Consider the following 25,843-nt stretch of genomic DNA (forward strand, 5'->3'; position numbering starts at 1 on the left):
AACAAGTAGGCATGTAAATAAATACATTATCCAAACAGCAGCCATGGTGAAGAGTTGGTTTAACTTTTCAGTTTAATGCACTACCCACTTTGTGAATCTTACTCTCCTTACTCTTACATTCCTAGATATCAGGTTGGATTTTCAGTTGTCTCTGTATCCATTGTTTAACCTTAAGTAGTTGTTTTAATAAGTACTTTTACTGAATATTAAAATAAGGTAGAGCTTTCATTACTAGTTTGTCATGAGTTGAATTAATCACAGTTGAACAACTTTTTAAAACTATGCCTCAAGAGTTTTCAAGCTATTAAATATTTTTCTATTATAAGGACTCAGAATTGTTCACTGCAGAGAATAAAGTACCACTTTTGCATACATTACACAAACACTTAGTGCTTCATGAATCCACAATAAATTTTCTTGCTGATTACTCATGTAATCTAAGGATCTCCTGCTGTTTTATAGAGAGTCTTATTAATTTCATTCAAGTAGTAAAATTAGCACCTGTAGAGAACCCTTTATGGCTTTTAAACTTTTATCATATTTATAAGAGCCTGCTTCATTTATCATGTAACAGTTGGTTTATTTTATCTCTCAAAGTATTTATTGATTCTTAAGGATGTTTAATGAGGTAAAAAAGAAGTTTAAATAAAAGGAATTATCATATCAGTAGCACTGCTTATCAGTGATAGATTCAGATAGGATCACAAGATCTGGAAGCTAGATTTTTGTAGGGTTGAACACTGAGCATTTGACTGTTCCTTTTAAACTAGTGTGGAACCTCCTTGTCTGGTCCTGTAAATAGAAACTGACTGAAGTACTCATTTCCTCATGTATATGCTGAGATTCTGAAGAGTCAGAGCCTTAACTGGGGAATTCAGTTATAAAAATAACACAAATGGATTGTAGAATACCAGAGACTGATGATAAATCTTGGAAAAGGGGACATCAGGCCATTGAGAAAATTTGTCTTTCAGCTGAGGAAGAGAACAGATGACACAATTTGAATACTTTGATGATCAAGCTTCTGTCTTATATCTGCACAATATTGTTTTTTCTTCTCTGTATGGCTGATCCCCAGTAACACAAGTTTTTTAGAGATGAAACATGTTATAATTAAGTGCTAATGTTATAATGACGACAGTAAACTTAGAATACCTGAGTGAGTGAATACAGATGAATATTGTGTTATGATTTACACACACACAAGGTGTTCCAGAAAAATAATACAGCATTTTTTTTTTTTCCATTAGTTAAATTCTGTACCTATGGCTCAGAGGTAATTTTATATTTCTTCTGGAAACTGCTTATGTCCAGTGGTGGATGTGACTTGACAACAAAATCAGAGTATCCCTGAAGGTGTTCAAGTCCAGGATGGATGGGACTCAAAGCAATGTGGTCTGGAAAAGAGTTCCCTGAACCTTCCTGTGATTCTGTGTTAGGTCTCAGCATATGGACTTCTTTATGGTGAACAGAAGTCCTTGATTAAAACCCCATTCTCAGAAGCAAATTCTGTCCAAGAGTTTGTTGCATTATATCCAGAGCTGTGCCCATAAAGTTGCTTGGTCTGTTCAGATGGCTGTGGTACCTAACCCAGTGTATGTTCCCATGTTTGCACTGTGTGCCCATCGTGGTGATCTTTTTCAGAGCAGAGGCAGGGATCAGGATTGCTTTGCTGATGCATGGTGAGGTCTCAGCTCATGACACAGTAATATCCAGGGCAATGAGGGCCACCTGGGATGTGCATTCAGTGTTGCTTTCCTACCCTTATCTGGGGCACTACCTTTGAGATTCTATTAATAATAGTGGGGGAAACAGGGGAGGATGCTTCTCACCAGCTTTTCATTCCCCTTTCTCCCTTCAAGCCTGTTACAACAGCTTTTGAGAATTTTAAATTCCCTTTGGATGTTAAGAAAAGCATGTTCTTGTTCCTATGTCTGCCAGGCTTAGAGTCAAGACAGAGATTTCTCAGGAGGTCATTCAGATATCTACCTTGAGCATGGGTAGCCATGAGTGGCATGGAGGAAATTGGGCTAGCTTTTGAAGGTTTGGAAGTTCATTCCTGAACAGCCAAAGCGTCCTGATAAAGTGACAAAATGGTGAAAGAAAAGTATTGTGGAGGAAGTTTGTACAGAGTGTGCCATTATCAAATGTTAATGTGTTTTTCTTCATTCCTTTCGCAGCAGAGTGCTGGCCACAGTTTGCATTTACCTGGAGGGGAGTGCAGTAGAGCTGGAACTGACTGCCCCAGGGGTGGAAACAGCCCCACTGTCTGCCATGGACTGATCCAGGCTGCACTGGAAGAGGGTGAGGCTCCACACTTGCAATGCACTGATGTCCCCACCAAGCAGCAAGACAGAAACACAGGCTCTTAGGCACTGTGGGTTTCTGGAGGATGCATATTCCAGGCTACAGTCATATTGTAAGTCCTCTCTGTCAAGTGACCTGGAAGGGAGATGATTGTAAGAGTCCTGAACAACAAGCTCTTGAACAAATCAAATGAGAAATTGTTCATACAATAGGCCTTGGACCAGTCAACTTAGGACAAGATTTGAAAAATATGCTGTACAGTGAGAATGGGCCTTCAAGGTGTCTGGCAAAAGCACCCAGAGAAACTCGAGGATGATCCCTGAGATTCTGAATTTGGAGATACAAAGCATCCAAGGCCCTTTACACCCCAGCTGACAAAGAGATCCTGGCAGCTTATGAAGGGGTTCAAACTTCCTCAGAAGTGACTGGGTGCTGAAGCACAGCTGCCTCTGGCACCCCGACTATTGGTTTTGGGTGGGATCTTCAAAGGGAAAGTCCCTTCCACATGTCATGCCCCTGATGGTATGTGGGGTAAGTGGGTTGTGCTGATCACACAGGAAGCTTCAGTAGGAAACCCCCATCACCCAGAGATCTTGGAAGTCATCATGAACTGGCCTGAAGATGAAAATTTTGGACTATGATCGGAGGAGGAGGAGGAAAAGGTGATGTGCTGAGGAGGCCCCATCATATAATCACCTACTAGACAACATCACAAAAATTCTTTGAAATGCCTTCTAAGTATTCCCCATGTCCTTACTTTCCTCTGTGGAAGCTGTGACCAGAATAGTGTTGATAACACACCAGTTTCACCAGCTGCTGAGCAGTGCTTGTAAAAGTGTCAAGGCCTTTTCTGTTCCTCAGTGCCCTTTTATAGGATTTGTGTATTCATCCTTGGAAAAATGATGACCTATATGACTTCCTGTGTATTAAGGACATGAGAGCTGTGTGCTGTCATTTAAGAGTCATCTAAGAGTATCAGTAGCAAAATGCAAGTAGTCTAGGAATTGTTTTATACAATGCATTTTTATTACTGTGATGAAGCATTTATTATAAAACATGACTGAAATTACTCATGTTTTGGTTTTATGAAGATCTTTCAGAAACAACAGTTAGGTCACCAGAAAAATAGATCAGAAAGGCAATTAAAGATATTCACTTTAAATTATATGAAAGCACAAATTCTCTACAAACAGAACAGAAGATTAAATCTCTCTGAAATTTTGTTGTCTTTTTTTTTATCCTGCAGTGAAATACAAAAAATAATGAAAGTGAAGAAAGATTTTAGAATGTCACCTGGTGGAAAAAGAACAGACTAATATCACAAATATTGTGTGTACAAATATTAAACTCTGCTCTCTTCTCCCTTCTTTTTCTTCATTTGGATTATATATGGATATTTTGATATTCAGTTTCAGACATTCCAGTCCATTGACACAGAAATGAAATGGTCTCCTCCTGAACTGATTTTTTTTCTCTTGCCCTATTGAAGTAAAGGTTCAGAACTACCAACAATGTTTGATTTAAATTATATGAAGGCATTGCAGTAAGAATTTAAATGGCAGCAGTTGCATAATTCCTTTGTTATGAATCATTTTTACCTGCGAATTAACTTACTAATTACAGCAGTTAAGTGTAATTATTCTGCCTCTTAAGGTAGCTTATTACTGCTTTTAACAATAAGACAAAGTCTGCCAAAGTTAATTATCATAATAATAATTTAGTGCACACTTTTGGCCTTGTTAGGAATACAATATAATCTTGGAGAAATGATCTTTTCCATGTTAATCAGTCATTCACAAAGCTGTCTTTCATGTTTCTTACTCCTCTGAGAAGTGGATTGAAGCTTGGTAATTGGAGAGACACCGAATGACAGAAGAGAATGTACTGCTCAATTTCAGGGTCTGGTTTTCGCCAAATACTGAAATGCTTTCAAAGGCTGAGTTAAGTTTTCTCACAGTAATATAAATGTGACAAATTTTAATAATTCCCTTTAAACCCCCTTCATTCTTCTGATCCCTAACCTCTCAGATGTATATATTTCTTACTCAGTTAGTATGTCACCAGATACTACCAGACAAGCAGAGACTTTATGTTTTTTTGCTGTTTTCTATTTTTTTTTTTAATCAAGGTATTTTGGATTTATATAGTTTCTTGCATCTGGCCATAATTTCATGAAATTGGCATCTCCCGTTTTTTTCAAGATGATAAAGAACATCTAGGAAACCTGTTTTTTATTAGTAGGATAGGCTTTGATCTATTTTAATTCTTTTTGTAATAAAATCAGTGACACTGGTATTCTTTCCTTCATGAAAAATTGCCTTTCTCTCTGTATTCAGGTGAGATAAAAATGAAGCAATCCTCTCTGTGAAGAAGACACTCCAAATGGAACTCTAACACAGAACCCTTAAGAATAAGTTTATTAAAGAAAATTTTTAGTTTATTTATTGTGAACTTGGAGAAGTTTCTTTACAGGTGTCAGGCTGTGTGTGAAGAAAGATGAAAACTTTATCATCTAATGTATCATAATAGCGGAGCAAAACTTTTAATACATTTGCAAAGACTCTGAATAGTTGCTGAATTTTCTAAAATAAATATTTAATTTACGCTATGACACTTGATGCCCTCACAAGCCCCCAGATTTATGAATCTCTTTTGTATTGAGACATTTGTCTGCTGTAAGTAGATAATAAGGACAAGGCAGATTTTAAATCTGTGATCCATACTTGTACAACCAGCAGCCTGGTCCTCTCTGCTGCTTTGTGAGCTAAATTTGTCTGACAGCATTTGACAGCCATAATAAGAACCTGTATTTGTAAAAAAAATTACATTGTTTAAAGAAAAAAAAAATGGAATTTTTAAATAAGGATTTCCTAGGTGTTAAAAATAATGTGGATGGAAAACCAGCAAAGAAAACATAAGAAGAGTCTTTTTTGAAGCTGTCTGCTTCTCATAACATATTAAACATATTGCTTTTTACAGATGCAATGAATTTCTGATGACCATGTAGTAAAAAATATTCAGTATACCTTTTCTATTTTTTGTTGTAGCCTTTCATGCTTTAGCATTATTTGAAAAAGCCATCTTCTGGCTGCATTTTAGTCAATTCTTATGCTCAACATTCCTGCATTGTTTAAAAGTATTACAGATAATAATTGTGACTCTGGGAGATTAAAAGTGTATTAATATTTAACTCAATTCCAATATGCATTGCTCAAAATAACATTTGTATAGAGATGACTTTTGGTCTTTACAACAACACAATTATATCTGAATTTTGTATTTTGTTACTTAAAATCCCCAAAACATGAATTTAAAACTGAGATTCACTTTTAATAATACTCTCTATAATGGGAAAAATGGTCTTCAGGGTTTTGGAATTTGTTCTTCTTAAATATATGTGGAACAGCTGGTGACAGCAAGGGTGCTGAGTGTTGCACCAAATATAAGGAACAATTACAAAGATTTGATAGTATTAATATTTCACTCTAGCAAGACTTTTACAGCAATATATTTTAAGCAGTTTATTTATCATATAAAGAGACAATGAGAAACATTAGTCCTCTGGCTTTTTTAAGGTCCTTTTAAAAGCACTTTCTGCAACTGAATTTCATGGTTTTGTACAAGATATTATGATATGATATTATGTAAATGATATTATGATAAACATTATAGAAATGTATAGACTTATTTTTATGCTAATAGAGACATATAGTTATCTGGGATATTTTATTTTTTTTAGATCACCAGAGTTTTAAAATGACTGGAAAATTCTCACAATTTTTTTCTCATCCTCAAAGACAACATCTTTAAAATATTAGTATCACTTCAATAGCTTATTTTCCTTCCAATTTATTTTTATTTCATAGTGGTATTTCACAGTATTACTATGGCAGCATTGTAGGCTTGCTTGAATGGACAAAGCTCCTTTGAGACAAAAGCCTGAAAAAACATTTCTACAGTAAATTCTTCGTTGCAGTGTTGTGATTTTACAGACAAGTTCTGTTCTCATATGTGAGTATGTTCTCATATTCTTCAGAGCTCCTTGAATCTGGTCTGCTCATGTGAGTGATATCATAAAATAAAATGGATGGCATCAGTAGTAAAATAAAACTTGCATACAGGAAAAGAGAAGCCATAATGCAGGATATAAACTGCACATGTGGTTAGAGATAAGTTTTCTTATTGGGTATTGTTTAATTTCAATGGTAAATAAACTCTCTTTTTCTGTTAAGTAGTGTATCTTACTGCCCACATCAGCTCAGGAATTGCACATCCTCCCCTGAAGTTTTCTGAAGATCTCCTCGTACTCCCTTTTTTGAAATTAAAGTTTTAGGAAAGCAAATAAATTTATGAAATGTAAGTGCATAAACAGTGCATTATTATCTCACCTTGCACTCCTCTCTTTTTAAGTCCTTCACTCAATCTCTCTCTGCTGATACAAGATTTTGGGGCTTCATCTGGCTCACATCTCTGACTGCCCGTCTTGGCAGTTCAGCTCAAGCACAGGGATGCCATTTTCAGTAAGAGCAGAGAGGAGGAGAGGATGCATGCCCTTATCTCTGCAGATAATCAGGCTATTGTAGGATGCATACATTGATTCTTCAAGTCAGACTCTGTGGTGAAGGATTGTTTTCAATAATGTGTAGCACTGGCTGTATATTGAATGAGCTGTTTTGAATAAAAAGTCGAAGAGATTTTAATGGATTTTTTAATGGGGAAAAGATAAAATAGTTTGCCAGCCTATGTGCTTTAGCAGGTAAGGAGCATTCTATGAGGGCAGCCAAGTTATTATGTGAAAAGTCCAAATCTCAAATGCCTGCATTCAGATCACCAGTAGGAGTGGGCTGCATTATGCCAGTGATTCATGTCTTCCCTTTTAAACTGATGTCATGACACAGCAAGAGATCACAAAGCTAATCCAAAGTGACAACCCCACCAAAACAAACAAACAAACCAACCCCAACCAATCTTTCTGAAAACCCAAGATTTATTTGTAATTTCTTTAAGTAAGCCTGATATTTCATTCCCCTGGCTGAATGGTGTTTGGTTAGGACATAGCATAGACATCATTGCTTGTGAATAGGAGGGAAAATCAGAACTGTGATTGGGTTAGAAGCAGTGTTAAACTTCTGCATTCTTTCTTGCATTTTTAATAGAATTCATTAAAATACTAAATAGCTGTCTTGACTGAGGAAAAGGTGACTGGCTGCCAATCAGTTTAAGATTCCATGTACATATTCATATTATTAGGAGGATTCCTTGGACAAGATAAAATATATACTGAACAGTTCTAGGAACTGTAATATTATTCAATGGCATGAGATTGTCAGCTTATTTAGGGTGAGGAAGGAGGAAGGTTCAAAAGAGATGGATGAAAAATTAGAACAAGATTAGCATGCCACACATGAAGAGTTTAGTGTCTCCTAATAGTAAAATCTGAGCAAATTCTGTATTGTTACCACAGCAAGCATTAGCATAGCTGTGTTGCTCTACATGATAAGTAGTGTAGCAGGAATTGACTTATAACACAATTACATTTTTAAATTTAAAAAGGATCAGTATTATTCAACACAAATATCATGAAAATGACAGAGCTCTGTGGAAGAAGTATAAGAAGAATCCATCTAACTTGAGACAGGCAGCCACTTCTAGAAATAATGGGATGTGATAGAGCCACAGTGATTGCCTTTTATTTCTAGAGGATGTTTCTCAAATGAGGAAAAGTCATTGCTGCATTAAAGAAGAAATTATGAAGAATGTCGGTGTATATGTGCAGGATGATAAACAGAATATAAAATGTGTCATATTTACATCTTCTATTCTTGAGAACCAGACTTTACATAGCATATACTAAGGCTAGGTAAAAACTGGGCTTTCAACTCTGTCAAGGTTTTTATGAGAAATTGAAAGCTCTGTCTGAGAGCAACATCGAATGAGGAAAGCTGTTTGAAAACTAGCAGGCTGACAGGTCAATAATATTTACTTCCCATCTTTGTTTCTGAACATCTAACTCACTACTGTCTTTCATATGGTTTGTGCCTACAAACAGAATACAGAACATTCATGTTTTAAAGATCATTTTAATAATAATTAACATGCTCATTGTTAGGATATACTAGTAATTAAAAAAGTAAATGATTAGAAGTGAAAATGCGATAAGACTTATGAGATCCTCCTATGTTTGATTTGGAGAGAAGAACAATTTAAAAAGTTATTAACAGCATTAAGGACTTGTTAATGAAACTTACAATTTAAAAAACTTAAAAAGTTTTCTTTCTTGGTTACAAGTTGAATATCGCAGTTTTGTTTGAGTGTCTATAATATATTATGAATAATGTGAAAGAACAGGGTCTTTTCCATAACATTTCTCACAAAATTACATAAAAGTTGTGTTTCTCTTGCTCTTGAGGTTGTTTTATTGTCGATGTGTCATCGCAGCTGAGCTGTCATTTTTGAAGGAAAGTTTCCCAACCCTTCTTTAACTCTAGTTTGACACTTAATTAGACTTGGCTGCTCTGATGAGATTGCAGCAGTAATTATGTCTGCATATCCTCCTTCAAATGAAATATGCAGTCATTAGCCATTGTCAGCTATTTTGGCTTTTTGAGAAGAGAGAACCAGCAAACAGTTCTAACAGCATTTGAAATAAATGTCTAATTGCCTGCTGCACATCTAATTAAAATCTAAATGTGGACACTGATGAAAATTCTTAGACATTTTGAGAAAAGTAATCTGAAGTAATTGAGAAATCTGGCCACTTTGTAGATACCTGCCATTGTGCAAGTGTAAGCTTGACTTGTCTTTCTAATTACAGTTTGCATTTGTCTGCAACTGGATCTTGCCCAGTGCTAAATGACAGAGGTGACACAGATGGCTTTACCATAAATACTGAATAGTACACAATACATCAGATACTGGGCTTCATATTTCTATAGAGCACAGGGTGGAGATCTTGACCACAATGGGTATTGTTAAATTGTACAATCAATATTGATTAAATTCATCAAAAGTGATACTAATGACTCCTTGTCAATTAGTTTGGGTTGTTTTGTTTTTTTTCTTAATGTCACAAATTGCCTGTGTGTATTTATTTCCTGCTATTTTTAGCTGCTTTTTAATGACTTCATAATTTGGACATATTACTGCAGCCATGGTCAGTTAAATACATGAGATGCTACTCCACATTTATTGTGATCAGAAGATAAAGGGTGTACATTTAAAGATGTTGTACATTGTCCACGTTAAGAAGGATTACTTATCACAGTATTATCGAGAGGACATTTGAATTCTTAACATGTAAGTTGTTGTGTACTGTAATTTATTGTCTTTTTCTGCATTTCTAGCACACTGTCTCCCCCTGTGTGTCTGGGACTCTTACAAATTATTTAGAACCACGTTTTTATATGATTACACCCTTTCTGGTTGGAATTGCCAAATAATCAGAAATCAGTTTATTACCTTCTTGAAAGGAAGCTCAGCACAGAATTTGCCATTCTCTGCCTGAGTATGAAGATAGATTGCTTGTAGGGATGACTTAAGTCAGACAATCGATCTGAATGACTCAAACTTATGGAATTTTTAATCAAAGTATTTGAGATGTATCAAGAATTCTTATTTTGAAATAATGTGACAGCTTTATCAATCTTCCAGTTTAGTGTTCTTTATGCTATCACACAAATAAAAGGAGTAGCAAGTAGAGTGTGTACTCTAAAGTATATTATTGAAACTTGCAATTTGCACCGTGGTCGTACTTCTGGTTGAATTTTTAGCTTTGTTTGATAGCAAACAAAAGACACAGGATGGGTATTTTTAGGTCTTCATTCTTTATGTTAGCAATTTTTGGCAGTGAGAGGAAGCAAACCTGTGCTTCAAAAGTGCTGCACGGGATGCACTGAGTGCTGTGTTTCAAGAGAGTTGGCATCCAGCCATCTTAACTTTTGTAGCATCAGCTCTTAGACAAATTTATGTGACACTGAGCCAAACATTAATCAAGGTTTAATTGATTTGCCATTATGAGGCAGAAAAAAGTAGGTCTTCTTCCATGCAGAACAGGTGTTTTGCTATCCCACTGTGAAGAACGGACATTCTCTTTAGGAAAATAGCAAAAAGATAACTTAGAAGATAAAGGTATCATCTATAGTACAGATTGAAATCTAAAGCTCCAATAAATCAATAGCTAAATGCTTAATAAACTACTGCTGGCTGGAAGTTCTTCAAAGGGGAGATTAAGAAAATAATTGGTCATTAATTTCTTCATAGCAAGAGGTTTATGCATTGAAAGCCAATGCTTTGAGCAGCTCTTTGACCAAAATTATGAACTCAAAAAATGATATTGCAGAATAGAGAATTAGAGGTGGATATTTTAGAGGATAAGCAAAGTTATTGAAAGTAGAGTACTGTATTTTGCTTTAATTTTCTCTCATTTGTTTGTTTCTTCTCAAACTTTTTTTATAAATAAATTCTGTCCTGTCAATTTCTACATAGTTCAAATAAATGATAAGATAGTTTAAAGTTCTCATTTAAATTATATGTCTTGTTTCAGTTATGCCATTCTTTAAATAAAAATTTTAATATAAATACTCATGTTTGTTCATAGTAACCACAAAGCTGAGGAGACTTAACTGAGCTGGATTCAGTATTTTGTTAGTAGGTGTGGAAACACAATAATTACTTGCCACATTTGGAATCAAAAAGGACTGCAGAGTAATAATTTCAATAGATAAAACTAATGGTTGAATTACAAAGATGAAACAATATTTATTGCTTTTCTGTTACAAACAATGCTTTTAGAAAATACAAATAAAAACTTGTTTACGTTGCTCTTTGTATTTTTTCCTATATGACATCTTGAAGTCCTCTTCCTATTTAAACCATTTCCCAGTAAATGTTTTGTGAAAAAATGAAAGCAAACTCTTGTTAGTGTTTATGTTAATGAATGTGCTAAACACACATAAAGGTTTTTTATGACTAAAAGGTAAACAGATTGTTTTTCTCTCATATCATTCCTCAAGCACTTGTGAAAGTGGGAACAAAAAGTACTGCATGCTTAATTTTGAAGACAGCACTCAGTGGAGAGGATGGCACATTCTCTTGTCTGTGAAACACTCGGTATCCCAGAGAGATTCCTAAACACTTCAGAAAATACACAGTATAAATCTAGCAAAAGAGCCAGGGTGGAACAATGTACCAGCCAAAAACTACCCTAGATCTTGTAATCTTGGATGGCCCCCAATGAAGTTTGAGGTCATGATTAAGGCTGTGCAAATGGGAGGCTTTTGGGGTGAGCTGGGTTAAACAAATGAATTTACTGAAGCTTCTTTGGTGGAAAAGTGTTAACTGTACTGCTGTTATCACATGACAGCTTGGTACACAAGTAAGTTGCGCATAAATCTAGGGAAGCTACTGTTCAGTTCTTCAGTTTCTGAATCCCTTGTTAGCATTTGTATCCTGCATCTGTGGGACTTCTCTCAACAGGAGATGCAATCTGAAGATTACTTCTGTATCTGAAGATTCCTGCAGATTACTGTAGGAAATTGGAGACATTTTACACTAGTAAAAATGGTCATCAGTGTTAAAGAACTTGTCAAAAATTGTCATTTAACAAGTCAATAGAAAACTTAGATTTCTAGAGGAAAATCTTGCATAGTTCCTCCTCCCCCCAAGACTATTTATTTTCTTATACTCAGAAAAATAACAGTTTAATTGACAATAATTCATATAAAATATTTTTATTCTTTAAGAAATGTCTTTCAGTCCTCAAGAATTTAAACAGTTCAAAGCCAGTTTTGAGTTTAGAGGTGTGGTTTTAAATTATGTTAATATTTCCTGACTTCAAACATTGTTTAGGTGTTGGTGCAGAAGCCCTAACTGGGACTTTGGGAGAGATGGTTATGCACAGAGGTGGTGCAGAGAGCTGCTGACAAACAGCTTTGGGGAGCTGAAAGAGAGGAGGCTGCCTGAAGCCAGAGCAGCCTTTGCCCCTACAGGATGTGTAAAGAAAAGCTGTGGGCAGGCAGTGCTGGCCAGTTACACCAAAAGGAGGGGAAAGTTGTAGTGTAGACATCCAGGGCAGTCCTGGCAGTTTGAACATCATCTGAAACGCTCAGAATAGATCAAATGCTCCTTGAAACCTCCTCTAAAATATTTCTTATTTCCAGACTTAGCAGACTGATTAGCTTCTTTATTCTTTATTTATGTTTTAGTTGGCTTCTTGTGTATAAGGCTGGGAGAAGAAGTATGGGTTAACTGAACACATCTGTGAAATGGGAGAAACAGAGACCTTTTCTGTGCTATTGCTGGAATGCTCCACCTTCCCTCCTGAAAAAGGGCATCTATTAAAAAGAAGAGAAAGGTGACAGTTTACATTCTTGACATTACAGATAGCTCCACAGATGCTAAGAATAAAGAATTATAAACAGAATCATAAGAATTTACTTTCTGCTTGCCCAGACTAGCAGATGCTGAAGAGGCACAGATTATCTCTGTGCCTCTTATGGCTCTTATCTTACCACTGACATCCTCTTCAGCTATGGATGTCAGTCATAAGGGTCTGAGGCACAGAGCTGCAGGAGTTTAAAATAGCTGGCCCCATTGCACATTATTTCTAGACCCATTTAATTCCTGGCAAGAATAGCACTGACCCAGATTTCTAAATAATGGGGTAAGTTAATTTCGTTTTACTGCTTGCAATTTTAATTAGGAAGCTGTTTTCCTTATTTGGGTCATATGTTTCATTGAACTAGGAAATGGTCAGCTAATACAAATGTCTCAAGAAACTTGAGCTAGAGCTAGCTTTCAACAGTTATATAATTTAATTCTAACAAGCAAGGGATATGCAGTTTTCCCTGAGACTGAGGATTCAATTTTAAGAAATTTTAAGAATTAATTTCAATATTTATTTGGACTCACATGAAAATGCACACACTCGCATAAATACATCATCTGGCTGTAGAACTCTACTGTGGCAAAGGAGTTCACTCAGGTAGGCAGAGTAGACTCTTATTTTGCTTTCATAGTAATTTAACTCAGCCTAATATTTAAATAAATGGATGTGAACCACCTGGGTAACCAGGAGTGGTATCTACTAAATGGCAGTGAAGTTACTTGATTTGAAATAAGAAGAGTAAAAGGCAGAAGAAAAATAAAGAGCAAAGTTTGAAGGCACAGTAGGATGCTTTCTAGTTACTCCTGTGTGTTCTTGACTCTTGCTCTTTGAGGATAGCTGAAGCACTTCAGTTTCATTGTTCCCTGAGTATCTCATGAATATTTCAGTTCCAAATGGTTGAATGTTGTTTTTTTATTAGTCCATTTAGATTGCAGCTCAAATATATTTTCCTGCATGTGGCTGAGATTTGGAATAGAGGAATATTTGTGGCATGAGGCAATAAATAAAAAGAAATACATAGTGTACAGTTCAATACAGTTGCAACAATTGAATGCACACTCACAGTACTTCACAGTCCTGGGACTTGACATAATGCACCTTTTATTTTATATTTTAATATTAATTTCTTGCCAATAACACTGTGTGCTTCTCTCCCCCTGAAAAGTCATCAGACTGTGAGAAACAGATAATCCTTATAGTAGTTTCTTTTTATTTTTCCAGTGCAGTTTTTTCATTTGCTTTTTCAGCTGTCCTCAGTGCACCAGTGGACATCATTGAAAAGAGCAGTTGTGCTGAGCCATTAGCAAGAAACATTTGTAAAGCAGGTTTGTCATGCATAAATTTGATTACTGTTTTTTGTAATTGATAGTGTATTGTAGGAACATATAACAGATCCCTGTGCAACTGAGATATCAGGTAAACAACAAAGTAGGGTATTTTAAATATCTGGTATAGGCAATCTGTCTATATCTGTCAATTGGTCTGTGCATAGTTTTTGTTTTTCCATTTTTCAAAATATTTAATTATTGTTCTTTCTTAGTGGTGAAGTTACTGGGGTTTTCTTCTTTTATAACTAGGGCAGAAAAGAGTCCTCAGACATTCCCTCTGACCAGGTTTCCTGAAGTGCTTGGCAAATATCAGAACATGATTTCCAAAGAAGCTTATCTTAAAATATTTTGCATTGGTAATGAGAGGCAGGATGTTACAAGAAACAAAATCCCTTTTATGATGCTTTCTGCTGGAATTTCACGTGCTTGTTAGGTACTTAGGAGCTTGTTAGGTACTAGCATCCAGTCTAAATGATCATATATTATAGAAATGAGAAGATTCCTAGGGATGGATTTAGCAGTGGAGACATCAGGTAATGACAGGGCCCAGAGGCCAGCAATTGATAGATGCTGTACCAGCATCCAGAGGTATCTGTGTTGCTTCTAGATTTTCTTCTGGGTCAGTGGAATGTAATTAGATTGTTGAGGGATCACCTAGTTTGCTGTGTTGACCTTGATCCCCACTGGGGTTTGTATTTGACTTCAAGAAATTCAAATATCCTTGTCTGGAACTTGGATAAGATATTTTGTGAGTCTCCCCTGAGATTTATGCACAGAATGCTTCTGTAGTAAACAATCTTCACCCATCCTCCTAATCTTTTTTTTTAGTAAAATATTGTCAGCCTGGGGGCACATCATATTTATCCACCAAGTAGCATCTGTTTAAAAGCCAGAACTAAAATTTGCAGCATCTCTGTCAACAAAAACAAAAACAAAAACAATGCAGGTTTTAATATGTGCATGCATAAGCTAACTCTTTAGGAAAAGGGCCTTGAGTTATAGATATAAAAAAGAACATCAATGGAATATTGTTACTGTCAATCAAATCAGATGTCTCTGAAGAGTGTCCAGCCATGTGCATTGGAAAGAACACTATTCTTTCCTCATTTTCTTTGCTGGCACAAGCAGCAGTCTGCTGATTTTCACATAATTAAGGATTGCATGATGAAGGCAACAGGCATATTATTTTATATAAAGGCTTAGATGAAGGTGCCAGCTAAGTCTGGAAGATTCTTTAATTTGATGTGACTGCTGTCAGGAGCACAAGCTTGATGAAATTAGATCTACTGGCTACCACCAGAGTAGTTGGTGAAGTGAAAAATGCACATGCAGGGCTTAGATGGGTTTCCTGAAGTCACTAACTGTATATTTTTGTATATCACTCCAGGGCTAAGAAGCACAGTGTTAACCTTCTGTGTACCAAATCTGAAAATCTGCATTTGATGAAATTCTGGAGCTTCAAGAGCTTTAGCTGTTTTGGATCCTGACTATCAAAACAAAAGCAGAGCCTCACACCATTCAAAACACTTGGCTCTTTGCATCGTTTATTGATCTGCCAGCGATGTAGGCAGGGCATCCCTAACAGATAGCTAACCAGAGATCAAAAAAGAATGATTTTTCAGGACATATGAAATCACTTAGAATGTTTTATGCATCTAATGATTGCCAGAGAAAGTGTAGAGAGAAAATATTTGAGTATCTGAAAGCAAATATCTAGTGGGATACTCAGTAATCGCTTGTGAGCAGAAAGTCCTGCCCCACTGCTCTCCCCATCTCTGGCATGCACACACTAGAGCAGGGGCTGGAAGCCTGTCTGACCCCTGCCCTTCGTGATTATACCAACAAATTGAAGGTGTTGGATGTATGGGTAGATTTCCTCCAAGTAAACCAGTAATTGTCTTATGTCTTTCTATGCTTTGAAGAGATTTTTATTCAGTTGTCTTCAAAAGAAGCCTTGAACTGAGTAGGAAAAATCTGGATTTGGTCATCAGAGTGTGAAGGAGAAACCTGGTGTGTCTCTGAATCTTGTTATGTCATATGACCTACTGGAGTAATATGCAAATTTTTGGGATCCCTGTTTTGAGGGAAGAGGACAAGAAAGAATTACAATTTGCTTGTTTACCTGTTTCTGGCTTCCCACAAACACATGACATTCATCTCTCAAAAGTGCTGATAAACTTAAGAACTCGTGGGCTACTTTCTAGGAATCTAGACTGAATCTTTACTCAATCTACATATCCTTTTACGTTAATACTGCAGGGAATAAAAATGTTTCTGTACTTCATTAACTGTTAATAACCACAATATGATTAACAGATGCACAGTTTTCTTTACTATAGGCAGCAACATCTAATTAGAAAGAGAGCTTTTCAATGAAATAAACTAATTTCTGTGCAATTTGGTGCTGATTTCTAAGACTGTGAGTTTTCTGAAACTCCATGTAGGTGTTTCCTTCAGCCAGAGAAGAAGGGATATATCAATATGCAAGGGCTACAACTGCTTGAAGAAGCTCTGAGAGGTTGGTAAAAAAATAATTTGAAGGCAGCCTGGAAAAGTAGAGGAAACTGTCCATTAACCACTTAATTACTAATCTTCTGAGCCACATATGACTACAGGCTTAATTAAGGCAATGAAATGTGTGGAATTTGTATCCAAGGTAATTACAAGGACACTACAGTTTTAAAAAAATATTAATTTTATTAATATTAGGAATGCAAATTCACAGAGAAAAATTGTAATACAAAAGCTGTGGCAATTGGGATGAATAAAAATAATGTCATTTAAATTAGTGTAAATGTTTGTTTTATGAAACTCCATTATCACTCCTAAATTCATTTGCAAATGAGCTACTGAGCCTAAAAATGGAATGTAGTCATGTACATGTGTAAAACAAAAATGTGAAGCTTAAATGTTTGTAAATTATCTGATTTATTGGCAGCTGGAAACTAGAATCTGATTTACAGTTGCAGTCTCCTCCTTCACAGCGTGGATCAGCTACCAACAGCTGAGGTGCAGATATTACAAAACCAGTTATTTTTAATTTATCACTTCATTGCAAAGCCTGTGCTTTATGAAAATAGGTCATTAGAGCTGTGTCTTCTACTCTTGTTTTTATTTTTTCCAGTTTCCAGTTATTTTGGTTTTTTTCTTTTGTTCTTTTTAAAACACCAATTTCTGTCTTCTAAATCAATGTTTATTTAGGCTAGACTTCTCTGTGTTCTCCTAATATATGACTCTCCCCAAATTATTAAGAATACACATATATGAAGTATGTATAAATTACTAGACTTCCCACGAATAGCACAATTTTAGCTCAACAAGTGCCAAGCATCCTGTTTGGGCTGCCAAAACTATCTTAATCACAAATTCCTCTCCCCTCTGTTTTCTAGATCCAGGAGAACATAAAGCCAGATGAGTATGTCCTGTATTCTGTTATAATGGTTCTGGGGGATGGTGCAGTTTCCCAAAAGGGAGTGCAGTACAACACTGAGTTGTACCTTTGCTGCAACTCTGTGTGAGAGATCCCCATTCTAGGGCTACATCCTTTGATAAATTTTCAGAGGATGATAGTTGGGTCCACAATTTAATTTAGTCCTGTCACTGCTTTAAAACAAGAATCAGTCTCAAAGATGGAGCTGATTACTAATGGAAGGCAAAAAAAAAGAGAAAAAACCCCAAACCAAACAGCTAATAAGCATAGAAAGCATTAAAAAATGTTTTCTAAGAATTTTAATGAGGTAAATAGCTATTAATCCTGAAGACCAGGCTTGACAGTTCATTCAGGTAGGTTTCTTAAAAAGTGCCCTTGTTAAGTATTGTGCTGAGGGGGATGAATTCAACCATGGCCAGGGGTGTAAGAAGGCTTGGAATTCACATCCATTAAGATGACAGACAGCTTGCCAGATGGAGCCAATGGAAGCAGCCCTTTTCCTTTCCAACTGTAAATGCTGCGCAGTGATTAAAATAATGAGACTGAACTGCTGCAGTGGCTGGGACAGAGTTCTGTTTCCTTTTGAAGGGGGTTTGTTGCAACAAATGTCTCTCTCTTTGTCTGAAGATTTTTAAATTGGAAAAAGCCAAATGAACAAACCAGCCAGAAGTGGACAAACCTGGGCTATGAAATTATAATAGCCAGGCCATCAGTAAATGCCACAAATTAAGATATTTTAGTTAATATCCATATTTTTGTGGGAACCAGTATCCATAAATTATTTTAGGAGAATCCATAGATGATTTTTCCAGTAGGCAAAAGTGTAATTAGCTAAAATATATTTTAAACACATTAAACATAAGAGGTATAAATACCATTTCAAGCATAGAAATCTAATGTGTTCAAAATTTTCTTGGGATGAATGACTCTTTTTCTAAAAGTGGTGTCTCACAAAGATCTTTGCTCTTTTCTCCCCAGTCACAAGTTTCACAGTATTTTTGTCACTCTGTGCTGTATAAAGAAAAGTTTTCATTTCTACAATAATTTTATTTTTATTTGCAAGTATTTGTAATTCTATTATTTGACTCTCTTGTTTGGATAATAATGGTTTTCACTTTTCTATAAATTTCCATAGAATAGTTTCAGTGATTAGCATTCCACATACATTTGTAAAATTTCTGTGTGCCAGAAAGACTCTTACAGATAGCACTGACTTATCTGAGTAAGCAAGGAAGTGTCCTTTATAAGGGGAAATAAATAAACAATTTTAAAACATTATATTTGTGTCCTACTTTGGCCTGAAATCTGCTTGGATCCAGAATGGTAATAGTGTGCACATTCTGCTTCCCAGTATTTTGTTCAACAGTTGGTATGTTGGCAAAATCAAAGAAAATTTATTTAAATATTTGGTGACAACAAACTATTAAATTAGGTAAATTAAACCAGTGTTGTCTGTTTGGGACACGTGTCTTTTGAGATACAGGGTTCTAAGTAAGCACAGGCAGTATTTTTAGAAGTGCTGGAGTCAATCTGAGCTTCAATTAAATTATAGGATGGAAAATCAAGAAACAGATGATTTAAGAATGTACCTTTAGGCATTCAAGTATTGGAGTTAAGACATATGGAAATGTTGGGAAGTATTACATTAATACTGCTTATAGTGGTAACTTAGTGACCTAATTTTCCAAAAAAGCCCATTGAAAGTTAATGAGATATATGTGGCAAAGTACCCAGTTTCTTTTAGAAGAAGATTTCTTTTAGTCAATAAGCTCTTAAATATCACTGAAAAGTCATATTTTAGTTTTAGTCCACTTTCAGTAGTATATATTGGTTTTAGTCAGACAATATGTTTTCACATTCACAGGCTAAGAACATTATATTCATTTATATTTTTCCAACTAATCAATTCAATAACTAAGTATGTAATTTTCAAGATGTTTCTAATAACATTATGATAACATTAAATGGATTTTCTGTGCCATTTTTCAATACAATGGACTATCATGTGTTGAGGCAAGATTGTTCCATTATGATTATGTGGCATTCTTTAAAACTTTTTACACATTAGGCTGTCATTAGAACTGATAAATCAATGAAAATATTTAACCAACTTCTACTAATTTTATTTTGACCTGATTAACTCTGCAATGTAAACTGTATAGATCACAAATGCCATATCAGTACATACTGATAAAACAGTTAAAAAAAAAAAAGAAGAAGTAAGTTAATGAAAAATATTGCTAACTGAAAATGTAGATAAATGTTTAGGTCATGTGATAAATATTCCTGACAAGCTCAGCATGACTTGTGGAGGTTAGGATAAATTTTATACCTTATTACAGAGAAGGAAGAATCCCTGCATGCTCTTTTGTAAAACGAATCAACATAATTTCTTACAGAATAGCAAAAGAATGGTTAATAACTGAGCAAATTTGACTGACATGGAGCGTAAATAAGAGAGAAATTAATCTCAAAAGCATTGTATTAAGCTAGTTAAAATAATAAGGGAAGAGTCCCTGTTATATTTCTCTGTGACCAACTCGGTCTCAAGAACCTCCTTTGAAATGCTAAAGTTTCTGTTCTGCATTTATTTCAGCTCCCAAGGGAAGTGTTGATCAGTCTTTCCACATGTACCCATAACATTCATGGATAAACCTGCTAGAACAGTGAAAAAGCAAGTAAGTATGAAAGCCCATCTCCACTGAACAAAACTTCTTTTTTCAGTGCTATCCAGAATTTTCCTCTGTGGTGTGTGGCTGTGCAACTAAACTAACATTTTTTTTTCAGAATTATATGTGTAAAAGTCCAAAGATATGAACTCAAAAGGGGCCTCTTATGTGCTGATTTGTAGATTCAGACAGGTGCAGCTCTGTTTAAGGAAACATGACTTAGGGGGCCACTTGAGAACTCAGCATATGCAATACAGCATTTAATTGTTTTTCCCTTAAGTGTGAAGAAGAGTTTCAGCATTTTATCCTCTTAAGTGTTATTCATGGATGTGTAAGCAAGATGCCATTCACAAAAGGAATGAGGAAACCTGTGTTCACCTTGTTAGGCTGGCAGCTGGTAGAAAAAAGAAGGAAGAAAGAAAGTAGAGACAAGAATTAAAAGCAAATAGCTCTTTGTGGGGCCTGATTTCAGTGCTGAGCATTAATGTGCTCTTTGAGCAGCCTCACCTGGGAACTCAAACCCTGTGCAGTGCTTGCCTGAGCTGCAGACCTTTGCCTGGCCCTGCCTCTTGCCCCACCACCAGCTGCTCCTGACAGGAATTTATCTGGACTTGGTTCACCCTCATGTCTAGGGCTGATGATGGGCCCTCCTACCAGCACTGTGCTCTGCCTGCCATGCTCAGCCCCTGGGGATGCTGTCTTGCCTGTGAGAACACGGCCAGCACTGTGTGGGGCTGCCCCCCAGCTCCTGGCTCCCCATCCCTAAGCAATCAGCTGGTTCTCGCTGTGCCCTAGCAGAAACTCTTGTCAGCACAGTCCTCTGTGATGAGTTCATCCTGTCACAGCCAAAACTTTGACGCCCACCAGCTTTCCCTTTGATCTCCTCCCTTAACAGAACACATCTGTCAAGTTTACAAAACTGACACACAGCTATCAGATTCACAAGCTTGAAAGGAAAAAGAAATAGTGCCTTTACAAAGCCAAGGACAAAACCAAGAACATTCTGTCATACTACTTGTAAATACAGTAATAAAGCCATTGCAGAGCAGAGAAAGAGAAAATCATATGTCATTTTCTAAAGTTAATTTTATACACAGATGTCCCGTAATTCATACTATTACCAAAATTAGATAGCCAAAAAAGAAAGCATGGACTTCACTGAGGACATAATTTCATTCTAAATCTTCATATTTCAGATGTCTGTGTTAGAGAGATCCTGAATGACTCTGACACCAGTAGGGAAGTTTCTGCATGACCTATGGTTGTGTCCCAAGGTAGGTTTCATTTCTTCTATTTCACTGGTTACATTGGTGAGACACCCAGAGATCTTTAAGATAATCAAGACTCTGTCCTACAGAGTTATTCTAAATTTTAGTATCCACACCAGTGAATTTCTAAACAAATGTTGAGACAGAACAGATGAGTAGTCAAAAGATGAAGGTATCTGTAATAATGGAGTGATTCCCTTTTGTTAAGCTGTCTTTTCTAGATGAGTTATTTTGCTTCTTATCAACCGGAAGAATTTTCAAGATGTAAAAAAGATGAAGAATTTAATTTGCAGTGACATAATGATGTGGTTCTGAGGACTTTAATCAATGTTCTTCCATATAGAAGGACCAGAATAGGAGTTAGATAAGGGAGCTTATAAGAAAAGCCCTTCTTGAAAATTAATAGCAAAACTGGTGTTGATGCATTGGGATATTTCACTTTTATGTGAAACTAGGTGTTTAAGAATTGCTAAATCTAATAGTCTAGGTATCACAAGTGCATGCTTACCTCTGTCATTGGCAGGAGTTTGATTACATACACTTTCCACTGAAGAAGAGTTTAGAGTGCTCTATTAAGTAGTGATATTTAATGACTCTTAGACACGAGTACAAGATGGTTACAAAATGGGGAATAATGAATGCAAAGATGAAACCCATACTATTTAATAACTTTAACCACATTTAACATGAAAATAAACAAATCCAATGTCTAGACCTGAGAACAGACATTTCTATTACTGTGACTTGACGTGGCAAAATTCAAAGAGGAATGGGCTGTAAATACAAGGCTCATGAGGAAGGAAATAAAAACTAGTAATTACTTTGATGTACCATTAAAACAAACAAAATGGACACTGGTAAAAGCAATGAAGATTTCAAAAGACACAAGGGAAGTAATTAATACTGAATATTTATTGTGCAACCAGTAAATAGTACCAGTATCTCATCAGAGTACATTTCTAGATATATGTCTCAGAAATGCCTAATTTGGGGTTATGGCAAATGTGATCTTCAGTTAAACAGTTGTGTATTAAACTTTGATTCGGACTTTCCCTAAATGCCAACAGCTAAACTTTTTAACATTAATGAAGACATTCAACATAGCTTTTATCTGCAAATTATTTACTTCATAGATCAATATTTATAGTTGTACTTGATACTTTGAGAAATGTCTCTGTGCTTTAAAAGCTACAGCTACACTTCTCACAGTCTTCATATAATAAATTTACATCAGAGAGATCCCTTTGTTGACTTAACAAGCATAAGCACATTACACTGGATATCTAATTTAATGTGAAGTTTATAGGTGTTGGAAAAAACAACAGTATCTGCCTAAATTTACCTCTGTAAAAATACTCTGTGTTTTGGTTTTGATAATTTTTAACCCGTGTCCTCATGTGTGTAATTGAAAAGTTACTTCTTCTGGTACCTGGACGGACTAAGAAAGAAAAGGAATAAAAGAACTCCTAAAAATGGTGTAAGATGTTTTCCTGACATAAAACTTTATAATAATATCTTTCAATAAAGCAGTACCTTGCTACTCTTTCTGTATTGTATATGCTCCAACTAAAATAGATATTAATCACTGACTGAACTATACAACATGTAATCCTTTTTGGAGCTGGTATTTGTTCCCTTTTCTGTTTCCCCATAATGCAGTCAAGGACAGCTGCTAAAACCTATGATTAATTCTCTACATATGGTTTACACAGAGTTTTTGTTTGAGTCTTTATTAAAATTGATATATCATAGAATTAGAAGGCATCTGTTTAGATACGAAGAACAGATCTGTTCATAAAGCTGTTCGTGTTCCACAAAATCACAGAATGTTCTGAGATGGAAGGGGCCCACAAGAACCACCAAATCCAGCTCCAAAGTGAATGGCCTGTGCAGGGATCGAACCTGCAACCTTGCCATTCATTAGCACCATGCTCTGGCCAACCGAGCTAATCTCAATATTTACAATAGAATTAAATAATGCGGAGATTTATTTTAAATCAATGGTGTCTTAGGCCAATGCCATTGACGCAGTAATAACAATTACATTGACCCAGATAATCTGATCCACATGAGGCAATGCTCTGTGATGGAATTATTGTTACATTTTACACAGCAGCAGCAAGGATGATGACAGTAGGAAACTGACCATTAAATAGAGTCCATCTGCAATGGACTGGGAATTGGTTTTATTGATAATAATAAAAATTACATGTATAACGTTTGATAGCTGCATAAGTTGAAATGGCCATCAAACTTTTCCAGTGCTGCATCCTGGGTTCATCAGTATGGAGAGCTTCCTTTCATCAATGCCATGGTCACACATGGCATGGTCTGTAAAATTCCTTACTTCTGGAGAGAGACTGTTCCTGTCAGACACATTTTGTATGATTCTCCATGTCCCATATCACAGAAATAAAAACTAAGCAGCCACTGAGCTGCTTAGTTGGTAAAACTGTTATAATCTTGAATCTCTGAGGATCATTTTGGTAGATGTCCTTTATGGGTCATAAAACAAATCCCTAATATCTTCTTTTTTGATGGTAGTGAAAGAATAAATATGCATACATATTCTTAATATAAAATTTTGATTATACCAATATAAATATATGTCACTTATTTATTATATAAGTAAATGAAAAAAGTTGTCATAACAAAATATTCCAACATATCTCGTATTCTTCTGCTGCTATTTAGAAGCTTCTCATCAGTTCTTTTATTGCTCTTCAAGAAGTTACTTTTTTCGCTTCTCCTGTTTTTTTTTTTCCCTGATCTTTAGTTCCTGTTTGCTTATTATCATTGATGAGTTTGTTGCCTGACTAACAGATAACTGCAGCTGCAAATCACATCTCTTCTGCAGTTTGTTCTTTTGGAATACCAGCCTCTTAACATGGAAGGAAATTAAAGAGAGTTCCCTAAATGAAACAAATAGTTCCAGCAACACCATCAATTTGCACAAGATCCTGTAGAGAAAGCACCACAGATTTCAAAGGGAAAAGGCAGATATATAATACCCATCTTAGTCCCAGCAGAGTTTTGGGAACTTATGCATCTAAAACTAAAGTTTACTTGGATTGTGTGGTCAGGTGTTGAGCTTCTTTAGAGCATTGGCTGATTTGTGACAAAGAAGATTAACTTTATCACTACCACTGGAAGCTACAAATAAATTCTATAGCCAAGCCAAATATCAGTGAGAGGTACCCTGCCCTTAAACTTGGGAAACTTGGGTCATTTCAATCCTATTCTCTGCACTGCTGTCAACATCCAAACCCTGCTCTAGATAAACCTGCCTGGCCTAAATTACATTTTAAACTTTTAAAAGTAGTTTTGTAGATGTAGTGGTTTAAGTGTAGATAAGGTGGAGTTTTTTAGGGAGAACTGACATCTTTTGTTGTGCCAAGTGATATAGCTGACAAAAATGGAGTGCTACAGAGGGATTTTTAATCCCTTACAGCAACAGTGGAACAGAGAATACTAAAGAATGACAAAATTGAGCTGAGATTTTCTTCTTCTGGGAGGCAGGGAGAAATAAATAAAAAATAATAATAAAAACCCTTTTATTCTACATTGTGTAATGGGATTATACAGAGGCTAAACAGTTGGGTGTCCTGCCCAGTCATAGTTTTGAACTGAAGCTACATGTCTAACAGCCATTCCCAGAGAATCCACTTGGAAAGAACTACTTTGTACAATATCTGGAGAAGACTGCATCCTCACCCAGGCAGGTAAAACTGCCCAGTGCATTGGACTGTTGTGTGCATCCTTTTGTAAGCAGGAAGGCAGTAAGGATGAGAAAGGGAAGGTAGCGTCCTAGATCTTTTTGGAAGCCGAGAGATTTTTGTCTGAAGTTTGGGACACCTGCCAACTTGGATTTACTTGTCTGATTTATTAATATCCTGAAATGTATAGCAGGAGATTTGCAGAACTTTACATGCCTCCTCTCAACTAACCAAGAGTTCTTTCAGTGGTCAGTAATTGCTTTCTTTTGATCTCTGTTTAAAGCACTCCCACCAGTAAATTTAATTTTTTTTCTCTGAAAGAGTTTCAGGAATAACATTCAAAAGTTTTTTTCTTAAAATACACCTAAAGAAATTGGTGAATAACCTGCTTTGAAATAGTACCTGAAATAATCCTTCCCATTCTCTCACTGGTCTGAATATATGACAGAGCCAGTTAGGTACTTGTGAAATACAGAGCTATCTTGAATCTGTTTGACCTTCCAGATCTTTTAGCTGCATTTATCTGCAATATATAACTAATTCTGAGATACTGGATACTGAATAGATTTGGTATTACAGTATCAAAACCTCCTTTTCAGGTTATTTGTAAAGCCTCAGTGACGGAGCACTTTATCAAAGCATATGGAGTGACAAAGCTAAAAGGAATTTAGGTTTTATTTTCCTATAGAAAGAAAGTAAACTGCCAAGAGGAATAGAAAACAAACAAGACTACCTGCAATA

General features: G+C 35.9%; 1 long non-coding RNA gene across 1 annotated transcript in view; it reads left to right on the forward strand.

The window, feature by feature from the left end:
- Positions 1–13,940: 13,940 nt before the first annotated feature.
- The window catches only part of LOC107198531, a 30,775-nt gene continuing 18,872 nt past the window's right edge, over positions 13,941–25,843 (forward strand). Inside the window, exons 1-3 of the long non-coding RNA XR_001519040.2 lie at positions 13,941–14,016; positions 20,046–20,127; positions 21,315–21,392. This is a non-coding gene — a long non-coding RNA (uncharacterized LOC107198531). The remainder of the gene's footprint in view (positions 14,017–20,045; positions 20,128–21,314; positions 21,393–25,843) is intronic.

Source organism: Parus major, unplaced genomic scaffold (genome assembly GCF_001522545.3).
Source record: "Parus major isolate Abel unplaced genomic scaffold, Parus_major1.1 Scaffold101, whole genome shotgun sequence".
NCBI classification, from domain to species: domain Eukaryota; kingdom Metazoa; phylum Chordata; class Aves; order Passeriformes; family Paridae; genus Parus; species Parus major.